The sequence below is a fragment of the Lissotriton helveticus genome, chromosome 6 (genome assembly GCF_964261635.1).
Source record: "Lissotriton helveticus chromosome 6, aLisHel1.1, whole genome shotgun sequence".
Classification (NCBI taxonomy): Eukaryota; Metazoa; Chordata; class Amphibia; order Caudata; family Salamandridae; genus Lissotriton; species Lissotriton helveticus.
The window spans coordinates 2,102,408,798-2,102,432,714 of NC_136067.1; the positions used below are offsets into that span (position 1 = coordinate 2,102,408,798).

At 49.3% G+C, this 23,917-nt stretch overlaps 1 protein-coding gene across 1 annotated transcript in view; it reads right to left on the reverse strand.

Moving 5' to 3' along the window:
* LOC144764051 (uncharacterized) overlaps positions 1-1,816 on the reverse strand; it is a 65,057-nt gene extending 63,241 nt beyond the window's left edge. The window contains exon 1 of the mRNA XM_078650202.1: positions 1,703-1,816. The gene's annotated coding sequence lies outside the window, so the exon portion shown is untranslated. The remainder of the gene's footprint in view (positions 1-1,702) is intronic.
* Positions 1,817-23,917: the final 22,101 nt, after the last annotated feature.

Here is a 23,917-nt window from a genome sequence, read left to right on the forward strand (position 1 = left end):
AGGTGAAACGCAGTCGTTTGCACAGATTTTGTTGGCTTTGCAGAATAATTGCACTTTCACAGAAGTGTGAAAGTGCCCCCTGCTCTGCTGTTCATGTGGCACAGCAAACGTGGCGAGCGCCAGGGGCAGATGCATTCCCGGGGCATCTTCCTGACACTCCCCAAGATGTATTGGGCAGCTGTGTGGCAGGCTGCGACCGAAAAAGAAAAATCAACACTTCTGGACACCCCCATACCCCTCCCCCCACCTCAATGCCTGGATCCCTCCCAGAGGAAAAATACACTTCACCCCACATTTGCTCACTGCAGGAGAGCACGTGCATGGAGCCCCGCCCACAATACCCCTGCGTTTGACCGGACAGCCTTAGGGTGGTCTTCCCTCAACATTTTGCCTGCCTCCCTCAAACTGTTCTGTACCCGTTTCTGCTGTCTCTAGGACTCTGCGCGCTTCTCTGCTGCTAATCAGTGCTAAAGTGCTTGTACCCTCTCCCCTAAAACACTGTCCCATTGGATCCCACCCAATTGGCATATTGGATTTGCTTATAAGTCCCTAATAGCGTGCACTACAGGTGCCCAGGGCCTGTAAGTTGAATGTTACCCATGGGCCCGCAGCACTGATTGTGCGGCCCACGTAAGTAGCCCGATAGCCATGTCTCAGGCCTGCCGTGACAGGACATGCGTGTGCAGTTCATGGTCATTGTGACTTGGCAGAAAAAAACACTTCACAAACACAAGGAGATGATGAACGGAGCGCTGAAACGTTTCAGAACCCCCCCCCCCTCCTCCCCCCACCCGTCACTGATCTGGGTTGAATCCACCATCATTCTTTAGCTCACTCAGCCACCTCAGTTCAGACATGGCCATATGCAAATCAGTCTGACCCTGTGCCTCATGGGAACAGTCCAGCCCGAACTGCCAAGCCATGTCTTCCCTGGACCGGAAACAAGCTTCCGAGGACCGGTTTCGGGGTGGGTTGGCAGGGGATGCCCAGACCTGGGTCCCAGGCTCACTTTGCTACTGGATTCAAGCTAGCCTGGCTGGTGAAGGGTGTTACCCAGAAACCGGTCCCAGGATGCTTGTTTCCGGTTTAGGGGGGCAGAGGGGAGAGAGGGATGGGACGTCAGAAAAGCCGTATACGGCCCACTTTCACACACGGGGGAGATGCCGCGGGAAAAGATCAAATCCCGTTTTAATTCGCTTTATCCAGGTGAACTCAGCCTGAGGGTACTGGAGGCTTTTCATAAGCGCCAGCCACAGAGCTGACAAACGGAGCCGAAGTCTCCCAGTGTGAGGAGGGGGCGGGGCCCGAGGAGGGGGCGGGGCCCGAGGAGGGGGCGGGGCCTCGTGCAGAGAAGTATCCAAGAGGCACTTTTGCCCCCACCCCCCTAAGCCCCCTAAAAGAAAAACTCGGCAGGTCTGAGTCTCTGCAGCGCTTTTCATCATTTTAGCCCCTTGAGTGGTCAGGCCGCAGTTACATTACACACGCACATTCACATTCATTTCAGCCGCCGGGAGGGAGGGTCTGTGATTTGCCCCGAATCACAGGAGATGGAACAGACGCCGAGACTCGGACCTGGACTCCCAGAGTCGGCAGCTCAGGCCCTTACGCCACAATTCCATGCAAACAGAGAAGGCGGGAACAAAACCCCCCTCACTCAGTACCTTCCCCGGCTGCATCCCGCCCACACTTGCAGCTTACTCACCTGCAGCAGATCACACGGCGCTGCAGCAGATCACACGGCGCGCTCGCTTCGGGATGATAATAACTCCCCTGTCTGTGTCTGGCATCCAGGGCTGCTGTGGTCCCACCCCTGCCATTACTAGTGACGTCAGAGGCGGGGGGAGGGATGGGGAGCCCCAGAACCCCCTCCAATCACCTCCATCGGAACCGATGATGAGAGATTGCAGGAGGAGGGATAAGAGGCGGAGCCGACAGGAAATGCTTGTCTTTATTAATCAATTCAGGATTAATCTATAAGCGTGTAGATGTCATTATGGATAAACATTGAGGCAGATCTTCTAACGCCCCCAGACCCCTCACTCAGTACCTTCCTCCCGGCTCCATCCCTCCCACACCCACAACTCACCTGTAGCAGATCACACGGCGCGCTCACGGTCACCTGCAGCAGATCACACGGCGCGCTGTTGTCGCCAAAATAAGTGGACTGTCTGTGTCTGGCATCCAGGGCTGGTGAGGTCTCATCCCCGCCATTGCTAGTGACGTCAGAGGCTCTTTATACAGCGGGGGAGCCCCAGAGCCCCCTCCAGTCACCTCACTCGGAACTGATGATTTATTTATTTATTTTATTTATGCATTTTTATACAGCGCGGACTTTACCCGAAGGTGTCAGAGCGCTTCACAAAAGGAACAGGACTGATACATGAGAACATTACAAGTGAACAAAATACAAAAGCAAACGTTACATTAAATGAAGCAAAAATGACGAATGTGAGCCAACAAAATACAAGAGGAGCAAACGGTGCATTGCAGGAAGAAAAAAGTGACGTGTGCAGGTTACAAAAGCGTACAAAATAAACATAGAGGAATAATACTGCAATATATGGAGGGCACTTGTAGAAATGCTGTTTAGCAATAAATCGATGACCCAGTTGTGTGGTATTACGCTTCTTTATTTATACAATCAGCTTATCTGAAGAGCGCCGAGCCGGCGCTGTGCCTATGTCGGATGTCGCGCCCTTTCTCCTGGTTGCGCGCGCATCATCTAAAATGGCCGCCGCACGTCACGTCGTGACGTGACGTGCATAAACTAGTAAGCGCCACTACAGCACTCAAGCACAAGAACAAACGTTACGTAGGCACTGGTGGCACTTGTGCGGGTATCGAAAATAAACAAATGTAAGAGGTAGAAAACTGTGTTACAAGAGAAAGTGACGGGTGCATGTTACACACGAGTACCAAACATAGGTAGAAGGATAATACTGCAATAAATGGTGGGACACTGCAGGACGGAGGGATGAGGGGCGGAGCCTATAAAAAGCTTTTTATTTACTAAACAATTCAGGAATAATCTATAAGCGTTTAGATATCATTAAAGATACATTGTATACATTGAGGCAGATCTTCTAACGCCCCCAGCCTCCCTCACACTCTGATTGACAGGAGTGAGTGAGCCCCAGCCTCCCTCACACTCTGATTGACAGGAGTGAGTGACTCCCCAGATTCCCCTCACACACTCTGATTGACAGGAGTGAGTGAGCCCCCAGCCTCCCTCACACTCTGATTGACAGGAGTGAGTGAGCCCCCAGACTCTCTCACACTCTGATTGACAGGAGTCAGTGACCCGGGTAATAATAGATACATACATTGTATACATTGAGGCAGATCTTCTAACGCCCCTAGACACCCTCACACTCTGATTGACCTCCCTCACACTCTGATTGACAGGAGTGAGTGAGCCCCAGCCTCCCCCACACTGTGATTGACAGGAGTGAGTGAGCCCCAGCCTCCCTCACACTCTGATTGACAGGAGTGAGTGAGCCCCCAGACTCTCTCACACTCCGATTGACAGGAGTCAGTGAGCCCCCAGCCTCCCTCACACACTCTGATTGACAGGAGTGAGTGAGCCCCCAGACTCTCTCACACTCCGATTGACAGGAGTCAGTGAGCCCCCAGCCTCCCTCACACACTCTGATTGACAGGAGTCAGTGAGCCCCCAGACTCTCTCACACTCTGATTGACAGGAGTCAGTGAGCCCCCAGACTCTCTCACACTCCGATTGACAGAAGTCAGTGAGCTCCCAGCCTCCCTCACACTCTGATTGACAGGAGTGAGTGAACCCTGGTCATTATATATACATACATTGCATACATTGAGGCAGATCTTCTAACGCCCCCAGACTCCTTCACACTCTGATTGACAGGAGTGAGTGAGCCCCCAGACTCCCTCACACTCTGATTGACAGGAGTGAGCGAGCCCCCAGACTCCCTCATACTCTGAGTGACAGGAGTGAGTGAGCCCGGGTCATTTCTATTTACCCGTGAGGTTATGTCTTGGCAGGGGATGTCTGCTCGAGTTTGACGCTTTAGTCGGATACTCTCATAGCCGGGTTGTACCATAGAACCAGCCAGGGACGGGACAGCAGCGAGCACATGCTCGGCCATGAAGGGGCAGCCCCGGACGGGGATCGGCGATCGCGGCAGCTGCCACGAGAGCCTTGAGGCCAGCGCTGAGGCGCATCTGGTGTCGAGGAGCGCGGGGCTCCCTCCATGGAGCCCGGGCCCGAGGTACCGCCAGAGCCGTACGTTAACACCGCCTGAGGCCCACCGTCTACTACTTTCACTTTCAGCCGTCTCGCCCTCAGCACAGAGATGCCAAATAACCGTGAGGCGATAAGAGGACGCTTCATCTTACAGCCACTCCGCTGCTGTTTCCTTTCCTCCCCCTGCCTATCGATGCTTCGGTGATGACCGGGCATCGTCGGAGCACTCTCTCGGCAGGGCTGATGCCTGGGGGCTTTTCTCCGGCTGACTATTGCTGAAATGGGATGAGGTCTCCCAACCCGATGCTATCCGGGTTCGATTTTTGCCACTTCCCCCGCAGCTTACCCTCCTGCTTTGCCTCCTGAGGGAGGACCGGGACCCACGAGTCGTATTGCCAGGTACAGGAGTGCAGTTTTTGGGGAGAATCTCAACACTACAGCGTGAAGCCCCCGGGCTTTTCTTTGCTGTCTGAACCGGGTGGGGGGGGCTTGCCTTCTTGGACTGCGTCTCTGGCACCCACACGGACTTCCACAGCCTGAGGGGCACTGCTGCCCTTGCAACCCAGAGACTGTGCCTTTGAACAGACAGATTGTCAACATCTTCGACGACTCTGCTGCCCAGTAACCCTCTAATTGACTCGTTTTAGTATCGGTGGTCCCCGATCCCTTTTGATCCTTGCTCCTGTGGCTGCCCCCCATTGCTCTGCTCCTTTATTCCAGCGCCCGTCTTGTTTTGCAAATTGGTTCTCGTGAGTTGCCCCGCCATTTTGTGACTTTGCAAACCGTGCTCGTTTCCCGGGTCATCGATCTTGGAGGACCCATCCGCCTCATTTGCTGTTCAACTACGCCCTTTGTAGCCCGACAATTTCTTCCCCTGTGCTGACCCCCCCCCCCTTTGCGGTCTCCCTCCTCCCTCCTTCCTTTTCATTCCCCTCGCCTCCTGACGTTATTTCTTTTTATCCCCCTTCTGGATTTTTCCTTTTGTCCCCCTTGAAGCAACTCCATCCTTGCCGGTGCCACCTGGTCCGATCCTTTTCCTCCCCCTTTTCCTCCTCACTACCTAACATACCCCTTTGGACATGTCCTTTGTGTATATATATATATATATGTGTGTATATAGAGATAACTCTAACCACTAGTATATGTAGTAGACCCTTGTACTCACTACCATTCCTATGTGATTTTTAGAGTTTATCCATTTGTATCTCTTCTTTGAGTGACTTTACAACTTGTACATTTGCAATTTTTTCTGTTTGTATCTCTTCCTTATGTGACTTTACAACTTGTACATTTGCAAAAAACTTTTTCTGTTTGTATCTTTTATGTAACTCATTTAATCCTAAGTCCTTATGTATTGCAACTGGTTCTTTTGTAAAGCGCTCTGACACCTTCGGGTAATGTTCGCGCTATATAAAATCACATTAAATAAATACATTAACCTTTTCCGTGCTGATGACGGAACCGCTCCGTCATCAGCCGTGGTGGCGCTGTGCTGATGACGGAGCGGTTCCGTCATGGCCCGCCCGACGCGCCTGCGCGGTGCTGATTTTGTGCCTGTGCGGCGCGTTCTATTAAGCGGGCGGGGCCATGACGGAAACCACTCCGTCATGAGCACAGCTCAACCGCGGCTGGTGACGGAGCGGTTCCGTCACCAGCGTGGGCGCGCAGCGCGGCTCCCCGCCCCCCTAGCGCTGCGGCGCAATAGCCGCCGCAGCGAAGGTGTTAAAAAAAAGAGAAACAGATATGTTCGGCGGCTGCTCGGGGGGAACAGAGACAAGAAAAGCTGAAAACAGCCCCCAGAAAGCACTCCCGAGGCGGATATTTCACCCTCGCACAGCTGCACAATACTCCTGGCTGTGAGAAGAGATACAAACAAGCATTGGCGCTGTGATTACAGACTCTGTAAAGACAGGGCTCGAGCACTGGGGACTGAGCTGGTAATTCAGAGCCGAGACAATGAGTCTGATCTGATCTCAGTTGTTTATTCCTGGATCTCCTGCTGAATTACAACACACAGGGAGCTCCGATACACGGATTACTGCCTGGCACTCCAAGGGACCGAAATAACCAAGTTACTTCCAGTTACAATCTGAAAATATGAAACTTCCGCATTAAAAACCCGAACAAGTACAAACTGCAGCTGGTGCCCTCAGGGGGTGGGTCACCCACAATTAATGCAGAGTCTGAGCAAGGTAGAGGTTCTGTGTCTTCCAGCATCTGGCATATACGTCAGACACCTGCAGAGGTATTTGCAGGGTTCTGATATACTGACATATCTATGTCAGACACCTACAGAGGTACTTACAGGGCTCTGATATACTTACATATCCATGTCAGACACCTGCAGAGGTACATACAGGGCTCTGATATACTTACATATCCATGTCAGACACCTGCAGAGGTACATACAGGGCTCTGATATACTGACATATCTATGTCAGACACCTGCGGTGCTTTCCATAGGGTTCTGATATACTTACATATCTACGTCAGACACCTGGGGTGCTTTCTGGTGGCGTTAGTGTGGTTAGCCCTATGTCTGCTTGTGGCAGTCCCTGATTTTGTCGCCCGTGTGGCTGGAGTGAAGAACAGGGGATGGGGGGGGTTGGATGTGCTGGCGAGATCTCAGATTGGTATGCCATTCCGTGGCCGATCAAAGTGCGGGGGGGGGGGTGCCCCAGGTAAGAGCAGTGGGAGGCCACCGCCCCAAAACTCATGTCCCACCACTGTCTGTAGGGTTCTGATATACTTACTTGTCTATGTCAGACACCTGAAAGGTTTCATAGTACTCTGCTATAGTTACATATCTACTTTAGAGACGCACAGTGCTTTCGACAGGGCTCTGATATACTTACATGTCTACATCAGACACCTGCAGTGCTGTCCACAGAGTTCTGATATACTTACATATATAGGTCAGACGCTCACACTGCTTTCCACAGGGTTCTGATATACTTACATATCTACGTGACACACATGCAAAGCTTTCCACAGGGTTTTGATGTACTTAAATATCTGTGTCAGACACCTGCACTGCTTTTCATAGGGTTCTGGTATATTTACATATCTACGTCAGACACCGCAGTCAGGCCCGGTACAGGACTTGGGAACTGGGAGGCCATGGGGAAGTATGGGTGGGCCATAAAGCTACGTGGGTTCGTCCAGAGTCTCCCAGGTGTGCTGTCTGAGGCGGGGTCAGGGCATGCGGATGGTCTTGTGAGCTGTATCTAAACACAAGAAAAGTTGATAGCCTGCACTCCCATGTTATACGAAAATATTCTCAAACCGTTACTCAAGTGGTAAGACTAATCTAGGTGCAGTCCCACTACCTACTAGCTCCTGCCGGTTACTGAAATCTCTAGAATGAACAGAAACTGCTCTTATAGGACGCACCGTACACAAGCCCCGTGGGTGCTTACATCTTAGACATTTCTAACATTTCTGTTATACTTTACTTCATTACATAAACTGTTGAATTTTTTCAATTTGTATTCAATCATAAAACTTAGTGAACACATATTCTTCGATTCCTCTTCACAAAAACACTTTCAACATTTACTCAATCTTTCTTGATCTTCTTTTATTTCTTCATACAATTGCTTCTTATTTTCTCTCTCCAAACATTTAATTCAAGACTGCCTTATATTTCCCAGTGCATGCTGGACTCTCCACCTCACTCTGGACTCTCCACCTCACTCTCTCTCTCTCCACCTCACTCTGGACTCTCCACCTCAGTCTCTCTCTACCTCACTCTGGACTCTCCACCTCACTCTGGACTCTCCACCTCACTCTCTCTCTCTCCACCTCACTCTGGACTCTCCACCTCACTCTGGACTCTCCACCTCCCTCTCTCTCTCTCCACCTCACTCTGGACTCTCCACCTCACTCTGGACTCTCCACCTCACTCTGGACTCTCCACCTCACTCTGGACTCTCCACCTCACTCTTCTCTCTCTGCACCTCACTCTGGACTCCCCACCTCACTCTTCTCTCTCTCGACCTCACTCTGGACTCTCCACCTTACTCTTCTCTCTCTCCACCTCACTCTGGGCTCTCCGTCTCACTCTGGACTCTCCACCTCACTCTTCTCTCTCTCCACCCCACTCTGGACTCTCCACCTCACTCTTCTCTCTCTGCACCTCACTCTGGACTCCCCACCTCACTCTTCTCTCTCTCCACCTCACTCTGGACTCTCCACCTTACTCTTCTCTCTCTCCACCTCACTCTGGGCTCTCCGTCTCACTCTGGACTCCCCACCTCACTCTTCTCTCTCTCCACCTCACTCTGGACTCCCCACCTTACTCTTCTCTCTCTCCACCTCACTCTGGGCTCTCCGTCTCACTCTGGACTCTCCACCTCACTCTTCTCTCTCTCCACCCCACTCTGGACTCTCCACCTCACTCTTCTCTCTCTCCACCTCACTCTTCTCTCTCTCCACCTCACTCTGGACTCTCCACCTCACTCTTCTCTCTCTCCACCTCACTCTTCTCTCTCTCCACCTCACTCTGGGCTCTCCATCTCACTCTGGACTCTCCACCTCACTCTTCTCTCTCTCCACCTCACTCTTCTCTCACTCCACCTCACTCTGGACTCTCCACCTCACTCTTCTCTCTCTGCACCTCACTCTGGACTCTCCACCTCACTCTTCTCTCTCTCCACCCCACTCTGGACTCTCCACCTCACTCTTCTCTCTCTCCACCTCACTCTTCTCTCTCTCCACCTCACTCTGGACTCTCCACCTCACTCTTCTCTCTCTCCACCTCACTCTTCTCTCTCTCCACCTCACTCTGGGCTCTCCGTCTCACTCTGGACTCTCCACCTCACTCTGGGCTCTCCATCTCACTCTGGACTCTCCACCTCACTCTTCTCTCTCTCCACCTCACTCTTCTCTCACTCCACCTCACTCTGGACTCTCCACCTCACTCTTCTCTCACTCCACCTCACTCTGGACTCTCCACCTCACTCTTCTCTCTCTCCACCCCACTCTGGACTCTCCACCTCACTCTTCTCTCTCTCCACCTCACTCTGGACTCTCCACCTCACTCTTCTCTCTCTCCACCTCACTCTTCTCTCTCTCCACCTCACTCTGGGCTCTCCATCTCACTCTGGACTCTCCACCTCACTCTTCTCTCTCTCCACCTCACTCTTCTCTCACTCCACCTCACTCTGGACTCTCCACCTTACTCTTCTCTCTCTCCACCTAACTCTGGACTCTCCATATCACTCTGGACTCTCCACCTCACTCTGGGCTCTCCATCTCACTCTGGACTCTCCACCTCACTCTTCTCTCTCTCCACCTCACTCTTCTCTCACTCCACCTCACTCTGGACTCTCCACCTCACTCTTCTCTCACTCCACCTCACTCTGGACTCTCCACCTCACTCTTCTCTCTCTCCACCCCACTCTGGACTCTCCACCTCACTCTTCTCTCTCTCCACCTCACTCTGGACTCTCCACCTCACTCTTCTCTCTCTCCACCTCACTCTTCTCTCTCTCCACCTCACTCTGGGCTCTCCATCTCACTCTGGACTCTCCACCTCACTCTTCTCTCTCTCCACCTCACTCTTCTCTCACTCCACCTCACTCTGGACTCTCCACCTTACTCTTCTCTCTCTCCACCTAACTCTGGACTCTCCATATCACTCTGGACTCTCCACCTCACTCTTCTCTCTCTCCACCTCACTCTGGACTCTCCACCTCACTCTTCTCTCTCTCCACCCCACTCTGGACTCTCCACCTCACTCTTCTCTCTCTCCACCTCACTCTGGACTCTCCACCTCACTCTTCTCTCTCTCCACCTCACTCTTCTCTCTCTCCACCTCACTCTGGGCTCTCCATCTCACTCTGGACTCTCCACCTCACTCTGGGCTCTCCATCTCACTCTGGACTCTCCACCTCACTCTTCTCTCACTCCACCTCACTCTGGACTCTCCACCTCACTCTTCTCTCTCTCCACCCCACTCTGGACTCTCCACCTCACTCTTCTCTCTCTCCACCTCACTCTGGACTCTCCACCTCACTCTTCTCTCTCTCCACCTCACTCTTCTCTCTCTCCACCTCACTCTGGGCTCTCCATCTCACTCTGGACTCTCCACCTCACTCTTCTCTCTCTCCACCTCACTCTTCTCTCACTCCACCTCACTCTGGACTCTCCACCTTACTCTTCTCTCTCTCCACCTAACTCTGGACTCTCCATATCACTCTGGACTCTCCACCTCACTCTTCTCTCTCTCCACCTCACTCTGGACTCTCCACCTCACTCTTCTCTCTCTCCACCCCACTCTGGACTCTCCACCTCACTCTTCTCTCTCTCCACCTCACTCTGGACTCTCCACCTCACTCTTCTCTCTCTCCACCTCACTCTTCTCTCTCTCCACCTCACTCTGGGCTCTCCATCTCACTCTGGACTCTCCACCTCACTCTTCTCTCTCTCCACCTCACTCTTCTCTCACTCCACCTCACTCTGGACTCTCCACCTTACTCTTCTCTCTCTCCACCTAACTCTGGACTCTCCATATCACTCTGGACTCTCCACCTCACTCTTCTCTCTCTCCACCTCACTCTGGACTCTCCACCTCACTCTTCTCTCTCTCCACCCCACTCTGGACTCTCCACCTCACTCTTCTCTCTCTCCACCTCACTCTGGACTCTCCACCTCACTCTTCTCTCTCTCCACCTCACTCTTCTCTCTCTCCACCTCACTCTGGGCTCTCCATCTCACTCTGGACTCTCCACCTCACTCTTCTCTCTCTCCACCTCACTCTTCTCTCACTCCACCTCACTCTGGACTCTCCACCTTACTCTTCTCTCTCTCCACCTAACTCTGGACTCTCCATATCACTCTGGACTCTCCACCTCACTCTTCTCTCTCTCCACCTCACTCTTCTCTCTCTCCACCTCACTCTTCTCTCTCTCCACCTCACTCTGGGCTCTCCATCTCACTCTGGACTCTCCACCTCACTCTTCTCTCTCTCCACCTCACTCTTCTCTCTCTCCACCTCACTCTTCTCTCTCTCCACCTCACTCTTCTCCCTCCCCACCCCACTCTGGACTCTCCACCTCACTTTTCTCTATCTCCACCTCACTCTGGACTTTCCACCTCGCTCTGGACTCTCAACCTCACTCTGGAGTCCCCACCTCACTCTCTACTGTTAGCCTCACCCTCACTGCTGAGATCACCCATGAGCTGATGATGGATCATGTGGCAAATGTGACAAATCCATAAATACGTATAAAATGCTATGCTGCCGCATACTTCCGGCGGGTCAACCATAATCAATTTCTATCTCTATGACATAGTGAGAGAATTTGTTGGGAGAGGAGAAATGCACAGTGACCTGGAGTGATCAGTTTCCAAGTAAGAGTCAGGAAAATGAAGTTTATTGGAGCAAAGGAACCCCATGTCATCATCACAGGCTGCAGCTACACAACTGATAAAGAACCCCACATTCCAGCAAGAGACATGATACAAAAGGTAGAGGCAGAAGACAGACTAAGGCACATTTTAACATTACTGCAGCCCCAAAGATGGGTGTATTTTCTTTAAGTTCCTTCTAATGATATTAGTTGTCTCCTCCTCTCGAGAGCACCTCTAGAGATTGAGATTCTAATGATATAAGGTGTCTCCTCCTCCCGAGAGCACCTCTAGAGATTGAGAGTCTAATGATATTAGGTGTCACCTCCTCTTGAGAGTTCCTCGGGAGATTGACAGTCGAATGATATTAGCTGTCTCCTCCTCTTGAGAGCACCTCGGGAGATTGAGAGTCTAATGATATTACCTGTCTCCTCCCCTTGAGAGCACCTCGGGAGATTGAGAGTCTAATGATATTAGCTCTCTAGTCTAATGATATTAGCTGTCTCCTCCTCTTGAGAGCACCTCGGGAGATTGAGAGTCTAATGATATTAGCTGTCTCCTCTTGAGAGCACCTCGGGAGATTGAGAGTCTAATGATATTAGCTGTCTCCTCCTCTTGATAGCACCTCGGGAGATTGAGAGTCTAATGATATTATCTGTCTCTTCCTCTTGAGAGCGCCTCGGGAGATTGAGAGTCTAATGATATTAGCTGTCTCCTCCTCCTGAGAGCACCTTGGGAGATTGAGAGTCTAATGATATTAGCTGTCTCCTCCTCTTGAGAGTTCCTCAGGAGATTGACAGTCGAATGATATTAGCTGTCTCCTCCCCTTGAGAGCACCTCGGGAGATTGAGAGTCTAATGATATTAGCTCTCTAGTCTAATGATATTATCTGTCTCTTCCTCTTGAGAGCACCTCGGGAGATTGAGAGTCTAATGATATTAGCTGTCTCCTCCTCTTGAGAGCAGCTCGGGAGATTGGGAGTCTAATGATATTAGCTGTCTCCTCTTGAGGGCACCTCGGGAGATTGAGAGTCTAATGATATTAGCTGTCTCCTCCTCTCGAGAGCACCTCGGGAGATTGAGAGTCTAATGATATTAGCTGTCTCCTCCTCTTGATAGCACCTCGGGAGATTGAGAGTCTAATGATATTAGCTGTCTCCTCCTCTTGAGAGCACCATGGGAGATTGAGAGTCTAATGATATTAGCTCTCTAGTCTAATGATATTAGCTGTCTCCTCCTCTTGAGAGTACCTCGGGAGATTGAGAGTCTAATGATATTAGCTGTCTCCTCCTCTTGAGAGCACCTCGGGAGATTGAGAGTCTAATGATATTAGCTGTCTCCTCCTCTTGAGAGCACCTCTGGAGATTGAGAGTCGAATGATATTAGCTGTCTCCTCCTCTTGAGAGTACCTCGGGAGATTGAGAGTCTAATGATATTAGCTGTCTCCTCCTCTTGAGAGCACCTCAGGAGATTGAGAGTCTAATGATATTAGCTCTCTAGTCTAATGATATTAGCTGTCTCCTCCTCTCGAGAGCACCTCGGGAGATTGAGAGTTTAATGATATTAACTGTCTCCTCCTCTTGATAGCACCCCGGGAGATTGAGAGTCTAATGATATTAGCTGTCTCCTCCTCTTGAGAGCACCTCGGGAGATTGAGAGTCTAATGATATTAGCTGTCTCCTCCTCTTGAGAGCACCTTGGGAGATTGAGAGTCTAATGATATTAGCTGTCTCCTCCTCTTGAGAGCACCTGGGGAGATTGAGAGTCTAATTATATTAGCTGTCTCCTCCTCTTGAGAGCACCTCTGGAGATTGAGAGTCTAATGATATTAGCTGTCTCCTCCTCTTGAGAGCACCTCTGGAGATTGAGAGTCTAATGATATTAGCTGTCTCCTCCTCTTGAGAGCACCTCGGGAGATTGAGAGTCTAATGATATTAGCTGTCTCCTCCTCTTGATAGCACCTCGGGAGGTTGAGAGTCTAATGATATTAGCAGTCTCCTCCTCTTGATAGCACCCCTTGAGATTGAAAGTCTAATGATATTAGCTGTCTCCTCCTCTTGAGAGCACCTGGGGAGATTGAGAGTCTAATGATATTAGCTGTCTCCTCCTCTTGAGAGCACCTCTGGAGATTGAGAGTCTAATGATATTAGCTGTCTCCTCCTCTTGATAGCACCTCGGGAGGTTGAGAGTCTAATGATATTAGCTGTCTCCTCCTCTTGAGAGCACCTCTGGAGATTGAGAGTCTAATGATATTAGCTGTCTCCTCCTCCTGAGAGCACCTCTGGAGATTGAGAGTCTAATGATATTAGCCGTCTCCTCCTCTTGAGAGCACCTCTGGAGATTGAGAGTCTAATGATATTAGCAGTCTCCTCCTCTTGAGAGTACCTCAGTAGATTGAGAGTCTAATGATATTAGCTGTTTCCTCCTTTTGATAGCACCTCGGGAGATTGAGAGTCTAATGATATTAGCTGTCTCCTCCTCTTGAGAGCACCTCGGGAGATTGAGAGTCTAATGATATTAGCAGTCTCCTCCTCTTGATAGCACCCCTTGAGATTGAAAGTCTAATGATATTAGCTGTCTCCTCCTCTTGAGAGCACCTGGGGAGATTGAGAGTCTAATGATATTAGCTGTCTCCACCTCTTGAGCGCACCTCTGGAGATTGAGAGTCTAATGATATTAGCTGTCTCCTCCTCTTGAGAGCACCTCTGGAGATTGAGAGTCTAATGATATTAGCTGTCTCCTCCTCTTGATAGCACCTCGGGAGGTTGAGAGTCTAATGATATTAGCTGTATCCTCCTCCTGAGAGCACCTTGGGAGATTGAGAGTCTAATGATATTAGCTGTCTCCTCCTCTTGAGAGCACCGAGGGAGATTGAGAGTCTAACGATATTAGCTGTCTCCTCCTCTTGAGAGCACCTCCGGAGATTGAGAGTCTAATGATATTAGCTGTCTCCTCCTCTCGAGAGCACCTCGGGAGATTGAGAGTCTAATGATATTAGCTGTCTCCTCCTCCTGAAAGCACCTCTGGAGATTGAGAGTCTAATGATATTAGCTGTCTCCTCCTCTTGAGAGCACCTCTGGAGATTGAGAGTCTAATGATATTAGCAGTCTCCTCCTCTTGAGAGTACCTCGGTAGATTGAGAGTCTAATGATATTAGCTGTCTCCTCCTCTTGAGAGCACCTCAGGAGATTGAGAGTCTAATGATATTAGTTCTCTAGTCTAATGATATTAGCTGTCTCCTCCTCTTGAGAGCACCTTGGGAGATTGAGAGTCTAATGATATTAGCTCTCTAGTCTAATGATATTAGCTGTCTCCTCCTCTTGAGAGTACCTCGGGAGATTGAGAGTCTAATGATATTAGCTGTCTCCTCCTCTTGAGAGCACCTCGGGAGATTGAGAGTCTAATGATATTAGCTGTCTCCTCCTCTTGAGAGCACCTCTGGAGATTGAGAGTCTAATGATATTAGCTGTCTCCTCCTCTTGAGAGTACCTCGGGAGATTGAGAGTCTAATGATATTAGCTGTCTCCTCCTCTTGAGAGCACCTCAGGAAATTGAGAGTCTAATGATATTAGCTCTCTAGTCTAATGATATTAGCTGTCTCCTCCTCTCGAGAGCACCTCGGGAGATTGAGAGTTTAATGATATTAACTGTCTCCTCCTCTTGATAGCACCCCGGGAGATTGAGAGTCTAATGATATTAGCTGTCTCCTCCTCTTGAGAGCACCTCGGGAGATTGAGAGTCTAATGATATTAGCTGTCTCCTCCTCTTGAGAGCACCTTGGGAGATTGAGAGTCTAATGATATTATCTCTCTAGTCTAATGATATTAGCTGTCTCCTCCTCTTGAGAGCACCTCGGGAGATTGAGAGTCTAATGATATTAGCTGTCTCCTCCTCTTGAGAGCACCTTGGCAGATTGAGAGTCTAATGATATTAACTGTCTCCTCCTCTTGATAGCACCCCGGGAGATTGAGAGTCTAATGATATTAGCTGTCTCCTCCTCTTGAGAGCACCTCGGGAGATTGAGAGTCTAATGATATTAGCTGTCTCCTCCTTTTGAGAGCACCTTGGGAGATTGAGAGTCTAATGATATTAGCTGTCTCCTCCTCTTGATAGCACCTCGGGAGATTGAGAGTCTAATGATATTAGCTGTCTCCTCCTCTTGAGAGCGCCTCGGGAGATTGAGAGTCTAATGATATTAGCTGTCTCCTCCTCCTGAAAGCACCTTGGGAGATTGAGAGTCTAATGATATTAGCTGTCTCCTCCTCTTGAGAGTTCCTCAGGAGATTGACAGTCAAATGATATTAGCTGTCTCCTCCTCTTGAGAGCACCTCGGGAGATTGAGAGTATAATGATATTAGCTTTCTCCTCCTCTTGATAGAACCTCGGGAGATTGAGAGTTTAATGATATTGGCTGTCTCCTCCTCTTGAGAGCACCTCTGGAGATTGAGAGTCTAATGATATTAGCTTTCTCCTCCTCTTGAGAGCACCTCGGGAGATTGAGAGTCTAATGATATTAGCTGTCTCCTCCTCTTGATAGCACCTTGGGAGATTTAGAGTCTAATGAATGATATTAGCTGTCTCCTCCTCTTGAGAGCACCTCGGGAGATTGAGAGTCTAATGATATTAGCTTTCTCCTCCTCTTGATAGAACCTCGGGAGATTGAGAGTTTAATGATATTAGCTGTCTCCTCCTCTTGAGAGCACCTCGGGAGATTGAGAGTCTAATGATATTAGCTTTCTCCTCCTCTTGAGAGCACCTCGGGAGATTGAGAGTTTAATGATATTAGCTGTCTCCTCCTCTTGAGAGCACCTCGGGAGATTGAGAGTCTAATGATATTAGCTTTCTCCTCCTCTTGAGAGCACCTCGGGAGATTGAGACTTCAATGATATTAGCTGTCTCCTCCTCTTGAGAGCACCTCGGGATATTGGGAGTCTAATGATATTAGCTTTCTCCTCCTCTTGAGAGCACCTCGGGAGATTGAGAGTTTAATGATATTAGCTGCCTCCTCCTCTTGAGAGCACCTCGGGAGATTGAGAGTCTAATGATATTAGCACTCTAGTCTAATGATATTAGCTGTCTCCTCCTCTTGAGAGCACCGTGGGAGATTGAGAGTCTAATGATATTAGCACTCTAGTCTAATGATATTAGCTGTCTCCTCCTCTTGAAAGCACCTCGGGAGATTGAGAGTCTAATGATATTAGCTGTCTCCTCCTCTTGATAGAACCTCAGGAGATTAAGAGTCTAATTATATTAGCTGTCTCCTCCTCTTGAGAGCACCTTGGGAGATTGAGAGTCTAATGATATTAGCACTCTAGTCTAATGATATTAGCTGTCTCCTCCTCTTGAGAGCACCTCGGGAGATTGAGAGTCTAATGATATTAGCTGTCTCCTCCTCTTGAGAGCACCTCTGGAGATTGAGAGTCTAATGATATTAGCTGTCTCCTCCTCTTGATAGCACCTCGGCAGGTTGAGAGTCTAATGATATTAGCTGTGTCCTCCTCCTGAGAGCACCTTGGGAGATTGAGAGTCTAATGATATTAGCTGTCTCCTCCTCCTGAGAGCACCTCAGGAGATTGAGAGTCTAATGATATTAGCTCTCTAGTCTAATGATATTAGCTGTCTCCTCCTCCTGAGAGCACCTCTGGAGATTGAGAGTCTAATGATATTAGCTGTCTCCTCCTCTTGAGAGCACCTCTGGAGATTGAGAGTCTAATGATATTAGCAGTCTCCTCCTCTTGAGAGTACCTCGGTAGATTGAGAGTCTAATGATATTAGCTGTTTCCTCCTCTTGATAGCACCTCGGGAGATTGAGAGTCTAATGATATTAGCTGTCTCCTCCTCTTGAGAGCACCTCGGGAGATTGAGAGTCTAATGATATTAGCAGTCTCCTCCTCTTGATAGCACCCCTTGAGATTGAAAGTCTAATGATATTAGCTGTCTCCTCCTCTTGAGAGCACCTGGGGAGATTGAGAGTCTAATGATATTAGCTGTCTCCTCCTCTTGAGAGGACCTCTGGAGATTGAGAGTCTAATGATATTAGCTGTCTCCTCCTCTTGAGAGCACCTCTGGAGATTGAGAGTCTAATGATATTAGCTGTCTCCTCCTCTTGATAGCACCTCGGGAGGTTGAGAGTCTAATGATATTAGCTGTGTCCTCCTCCTGAGAGCACCTTAGGAGATTGAGAGTCTAATGATATTAGCTGTCTCCTCCTCTTGAGAGCACCGAGGGAGATTGAGAGTCTAACAATATTAGCTGTCTCCTCCTCTTGAGAGCACCTCTGGAGATTGAGAGTCTAATGATATTAGCTGTCTCCTCCTTTTGAGAGCACCTTGGGAGATTGAGAGTCTAATGATATTAGCTGTCTCCTCCTCCTGAAAGCACCTCTGGAGATTGAGAGTCTAATGATATTAGCTGTCTCCTCCTCTTGAGAGCACCTCTGGAGATTGAGAGTCTAATGATATTAGCTGTCTACTCCTCCTGAGAGCACCTCGGGAGATTGCGAGTCTAATGATATTAGCTGTCTCCTCCTCTTGAGAGTACCTCAGTAGATTGAGAGTCTAATGATATTAGCTGTCTCCTCCTCTTGAGAGCACCTCGGGAGATTGAGAGTGGGCAGGACAGGGGCAGCACATGCTGCCAGTGCTGACATGGAGTTGGTGCCAGTTCTTCTCTTTGTAGAATTGCACAAGTCTTTTCAATTGGAACAGTCAAAACTTTGACATTATCAGTGTTTTTTTTTACTTAATGTGTAAAAATAATGATTTTGAACTTTCACAAAATGTGCCACATTAGACTGAGTAATTCGACTTAGTTTGCCTCAAAATTTAATCAATCCTGCCACATAATTTGGTTTACCCCAGCCGCATAAGTCCAGTGGCCTTGGACAAAAGGTAGGAATAATGCCTAGCAGAAAGAAAACATAACCAACCACTACTAAGATGTATATCCTGGGCGTATGTTTATTTTCACTTACTTTTCTAGCAGTGTCAACATCCTTCACACTGTTTCTACAATGAAACCTTTTTCATCTGTTCATTATTGCGTAACAGGCGCTTGCGGTGCAAATATAGTGGGGTGTCTCGGGTACCCCATCTGTTTACACGTGCCCAAAAATAGTAGCTATCCCGCCATGACCTCTGCCCAGGCACTTAAAGTAGCCCAAGGCATTGGCCTATAAATACAAGTTAGAATGAAAGTTAGGCTTTGATTGCGAGCCTGCAGGCCTGCATGATTTTTGCATTAAGAACAAAAGATGATAGTTTCTGCTTGTGAAAGGACCTTGGGTGGGCAACAGAGCTACTTTGGGTGGGCCTGGCCCACCCTCTAGAACACGGCCAGCCCACAGTGCTTTCTATAGGGTTAGGATATACATACATATCTACGTTAGACACACAAAGTGCTTCCCATATGGTTCTGATATACTGACATACCTATGTAACACACCTGCAGTGCTTTCCGCAGACCTCTGACATACTAACATATCTGTGTCCCACACTTGCAGTGCTTTCTACAGAACCCTGATATGCTTACATATCTAGAGCAGACTCCTACAGGGGCGTCCATAGGGTTTTGATATGCTTACCTATCCTCGTCAGACACCTACAGTGTGTTCCGTACTGTACTGATATACTTACATATCTATGTCAGACATCTGCAGTGTGGTCCATAGAGTTCTAATATATTTACATATCTAAGTCAGACACCTGCAGCGCTTTCCACAGAGGTCTTATATGCTTACATGTCTACATCAGACACCTGCAGCACTTTCCATAGGGCTCTGATATATGCACATGTAGGAAAGTGCCCCTACTTTGCATGGTTACCCCCTATTTTTGCCTGACATCTAAGGCAACCCAACTGTATGTGCCCTGGGTCCCTGCCAATCAGGTTCCCAGGGCCTGTGTTCTTTCCTAAAATTATACCCCCTGTATTCATTATTGGCACAACCCTGGCCACAGGCAAGCCACTGGTAAAAGGTACCCCTGGGTACCAAAGACACTGTGACCAAGGAAGGCCTCTGAGGGCTGCAGCACCATTTTGCCACCCTTAGAAGCCCTGCACTTTAACGCACACACTCTGCCACAGCAGGCTGCGTGTTTTGGTGCAGAGTAAAATGTGCCATTCCTGCGATCCGCAGCCTAAGGCCTAGGTAAATCACCCCTCTAGCAGGGTGCCCTCATCCTAAGGTGAGGGTACAGAGGCATAAGCCCTGTACCCCTACAGTGTCTAAGTCCATTCCTAGACATTGTGAGTGCAATAATGCCATTAAAGAATATATGGTCTGGGAGTTGGTCACTACGAACTCCACAGCTCCACAATGGCCTTACTGAAAACTGAGAAGTCTGGTAGCAAACTTCTCAGCACTTTAAACCTACACTGATGCCAGTGTGGGGTTAAATGTAAAATGTACTCAGGGGGCACATTAGAGATGCCCCTGAAAATGACCAGGCCTGGGGTGGTTCCTGAATGGCTGCCTGCCATTACCACCACCAGACAGATTTCTGGACACCTGGGTAGAGGGCCGCCACTCTCTAGGTCCAGAAATAAAGCTCATCCTGGGTAGAGGTGTGGGGCCTTCTCCCCCAGGATGCGCGGCACCATGGAAGGGGAGTCTTTAAATGCCTGCTACCTTTGGATGCTGTCCCTGCCTTTTGCTGCCCCCGGCAACTGGCTCCTACCGGTTCTGACATCCACTTGGGTGGGAGAATCGGAGGAAATCCAACTTAGGAAGAGAGGTTTGCCCACAGTTGCCAACCCCACCCCTCAGGTGAGGGAAGCGAGGTGAAGCACACATCTCAGTATCCTCCAGCTTGAAGATGAAGTCACTCAGCCAATTAGGAAGAGGCTCATGCCCCTCCCCTTGGGAGGGTAGCACAATAAGGGGTGTACCCACCCCAAGGAAAGGACATATTGGTCCCAACCTACACACCTCTTTAATGCCCCTATGTTTATTATTTAGGGGTGACCCTGAACCTTCCCTCCTCAGATTAGAGGAAGAAAATGGAAGGACTGAAGAGCCATATTGACCCAGGAAGAAACCGAGGACACCAACAGACTTGGCCCCAGTTCTACGGGCCTGCTCTAACCATGACTTGCCTACAGAGAAGAAACTGGTGTGTCCCACAGCAGCCAACCCCCAGGGCCCAGAGGACCAGCCCTGCTCTCAACTAACACACTCTGTCTCCAGTGAGCATCGGATTTGGTCATACCAAGACTAACCATCAGAGTTAAGACTCTGTGATCTGTACCACTCTGCACCGGGCCCCCACGGCTTGAGGTCCAGTGTCCGGATACTATAAAGAGGTCCCCCCGGCGATCCTAGGTTGGGATTCGGTGATCTCTGACCTCCCACAAGCTTTGAAACTAAACCTGCAGCCTTTACCAGGAGAGTCCCCCAGATGCAACCAAAGGCGGTAAGACAACTGCTCCCTTGACGAAGTGGTCCAGGAAGTCTGACTGCATCTGTCTGACTGATGCTGACTGCAACCAATCGCAGCCTAAGGAAACCAACACCTAAGACAACCCAGTCCTCGCACCTTCCCGTCCTTGGGTGGCCCAACCGATGGTGTCGAACCATCCTCCCTGATCCCCAGTCGCCTTCCTGGTTGCCTGTCATCTCCAAGACGACCTCCCAACCGAGCTTGCAGCGTTCCAAAACCGACGGTCTCCACTGAGAAGCCCAAAGACTGCGACATCTGCTTTACCTCCTTTACCCGGCTGCCTCGTGCGGTTGGCAGTGCAGATCTTGTGTCGGTTGTTGGCCACGGTGGTGCAGACCGCAACCTTAGGAGCTTTGCTCCCTCACTCAAGTGACCTGCTTGCCAGCAGACCGCAACCAAAGCCCCCCTTAGCCCGTTGGGCCCCTGCATGCTGCACCCGGCTGCCCCAGTGCCCCAGGTGGTGTAACTAGAGTGTCCACTTGGACCTTGGGGAACCTTGGTCCTAACCCCGAAACCTCAACCTTGTAAGTCCAATACTTACCTCTGAGATGGATAACCATTTTCCTCTCACAGGGACTCATTGTCCCTGTCTATATAAATACTCTACATTGTATGACATTTTTGGGTCTAGAAAGTGTTCTATGTAGAACTGCTAATGTATGGGGATAAATGAGCACTATTGTAATGTAATCCAAAAGTAATCAAAGAGTATTTACTGTGTAATGCCAAGTATACTGAGAAGCAACATCAACCTGTAACTGTTACAATTACAAGAACAGCGGCATTTCCATGAATAGTTTTGCATTTGTGAGTTTTTATTGTCTACCTGTAACAAGCCCTGCTTGGTTCTACAATTAAACCATAAGTATAGCTTTTTTTACTTACCTATTTGGTCTGGATTCTGTCTCTGAGTGTGTGACATCAGCCTCGATTGAGTGAATACAATAAATGCTTAACATACCCTCCTGATACGCCTAACTGCTCGATTATGCTACCACAATGATGATCTACTTTAGCCTCTGCTATACCTCTGGGGACCCACTGGACTCTGTACCCACTATACCTCACTTTGGTATAGTATATGCAGAGCCAACTTCCTACATTGGTTGATCAGCGGTGGGATGTAATGCCTTGCATTTATTGGACTAACTTACTCAACCCCTGATAACATGCCAATAAGCAAAAAAAAATGTCTTTAATATAAATACATTTTTTAATTTCACAAAAACTCTAAAAGTCTTATTAGGGCCTGGTGTCAAGTCCCTGTAGCATTTGTTTTAGAAAACTAAAAGTCACCAAAGCTAGGGTGAGTATCTAGAACTATTAGTGTAGGTCTTCCAAAAAAGAACCCCACTTTAGAAAGGTAATGAGAAATCCAGAGAATATGGCCGAAGAGCTCGACCTCACTCCTTACTCCAACCTAGAGGTTAGAGAATTAAAGCTTCTCTGTACAGCTAAACAGAAAAGAACTGGGTCCAGCCCTACAAGACTACAACTTCTGGAGATCCTGACAGGGCATCCTTGACTAATCCCACTCCAGGAGGATTGGGAAGGTAGTGAGGAAGATGAAGTCTGAAACCGACCCTCGTCACTACTTAGGGAGGAAGGGAACTTTGCGTCCTACCCTCCACACCCAAGAGGTACAGACGCTGGAAACTACAGAGGTACGGCCAGCTCCCTACCAGACAGTGAGGACATCCTCACTGAGGAGGACCTCCTTTTAGCAAGGATGGCCAAGAGACTAGACCTAGAGACCAGGCTCCTAGCTCTAGAAAAAGAGACAGCAGAGATCTTAAAAGCTTAGAAAAAGAAGGTTCTTATGATCTTTAAATCCCCAAAGGGATTGTTCCTAAATTTGAGGAAGGTGTTGACACTATGGTGAGAGATGTACTGGTTTCCCCAGCGCAGTACTTAACTGGAAAGACCTATCCAGTTACCAATCCCGACAGTGTCACGACTTACCATGCCATTGCTATGGTGATATTACACTGGGGGTCGGGGTGCTGACCTGAAACAGTAAATGATCTCTCCAAAGCTCACTGCCACCTGTCTGCTTGAAAATGACCTGGAGACCCCAGCATGGGCTGACGTGGAAATAAAGACACATGCAGCCAAGCTGCAAATCCCCGAGATAGTGTGTGTGAAAACCCGAGCACAATGCCTAGCACAGGTTAAAAAAGGAGAGTTGGAACCTGAAATGATGGCCCAACCTCTCAAGAGAAAAGGTAGGAAGACTGGTGTAACAGTTTCCCCACAGCAAAAAGATCAGGACCCCTCTCCTCAGGGAGAGCACTTGTCAGCCCCAGAAGGAACTGAGCCCATAGAGCTTGAACCTCATGAGGGAGAGCTCTTGAGACCAGGTGGACCCTCTTTGGAACAGCTGTGCCTTGGGCAGCAGGTCTGCCCCAACCTTGAAGGCCAGAGGCAGCAAGCTGCTTCACAGGAGAAGGAGATGTCAATGGTTCCTACCAAGTCTGGGAGGAAGGGCTCCTGTACACTGAGGCCAGAACCCCAAAACTGGAACCACTAGGAGAGTGGGAGTGCCTCAACTGTATAGGGAGTTTCTACTCACCTTAGCACATTACATCCCCGTCACTGGGCATCTGGGCCAGAGCAAGACTTGGGAAAAATTGGTCACCCAATTTTTTTGGCACCAGATGTCCCAAAAAGTGAAGGAGTTTGTAAGCTCCTGTGCCACCTGACAAGCCACTATAATTTCAAAAAGGGGGTGGTGATGGACAGAGTATCTGAGTTAATCAGAACACTCCTACCCAGTCAACAGATCAGGGCTTGATCCATCACCGTTTTTTAGCTCACTGCACCATCCCAGTTCAGAACCTGGCTATATGCAAATTAGTCTGTCCCTGGCCTTTGAGAGGGTAAGAGTGGAAATAGTGGTCCCACTT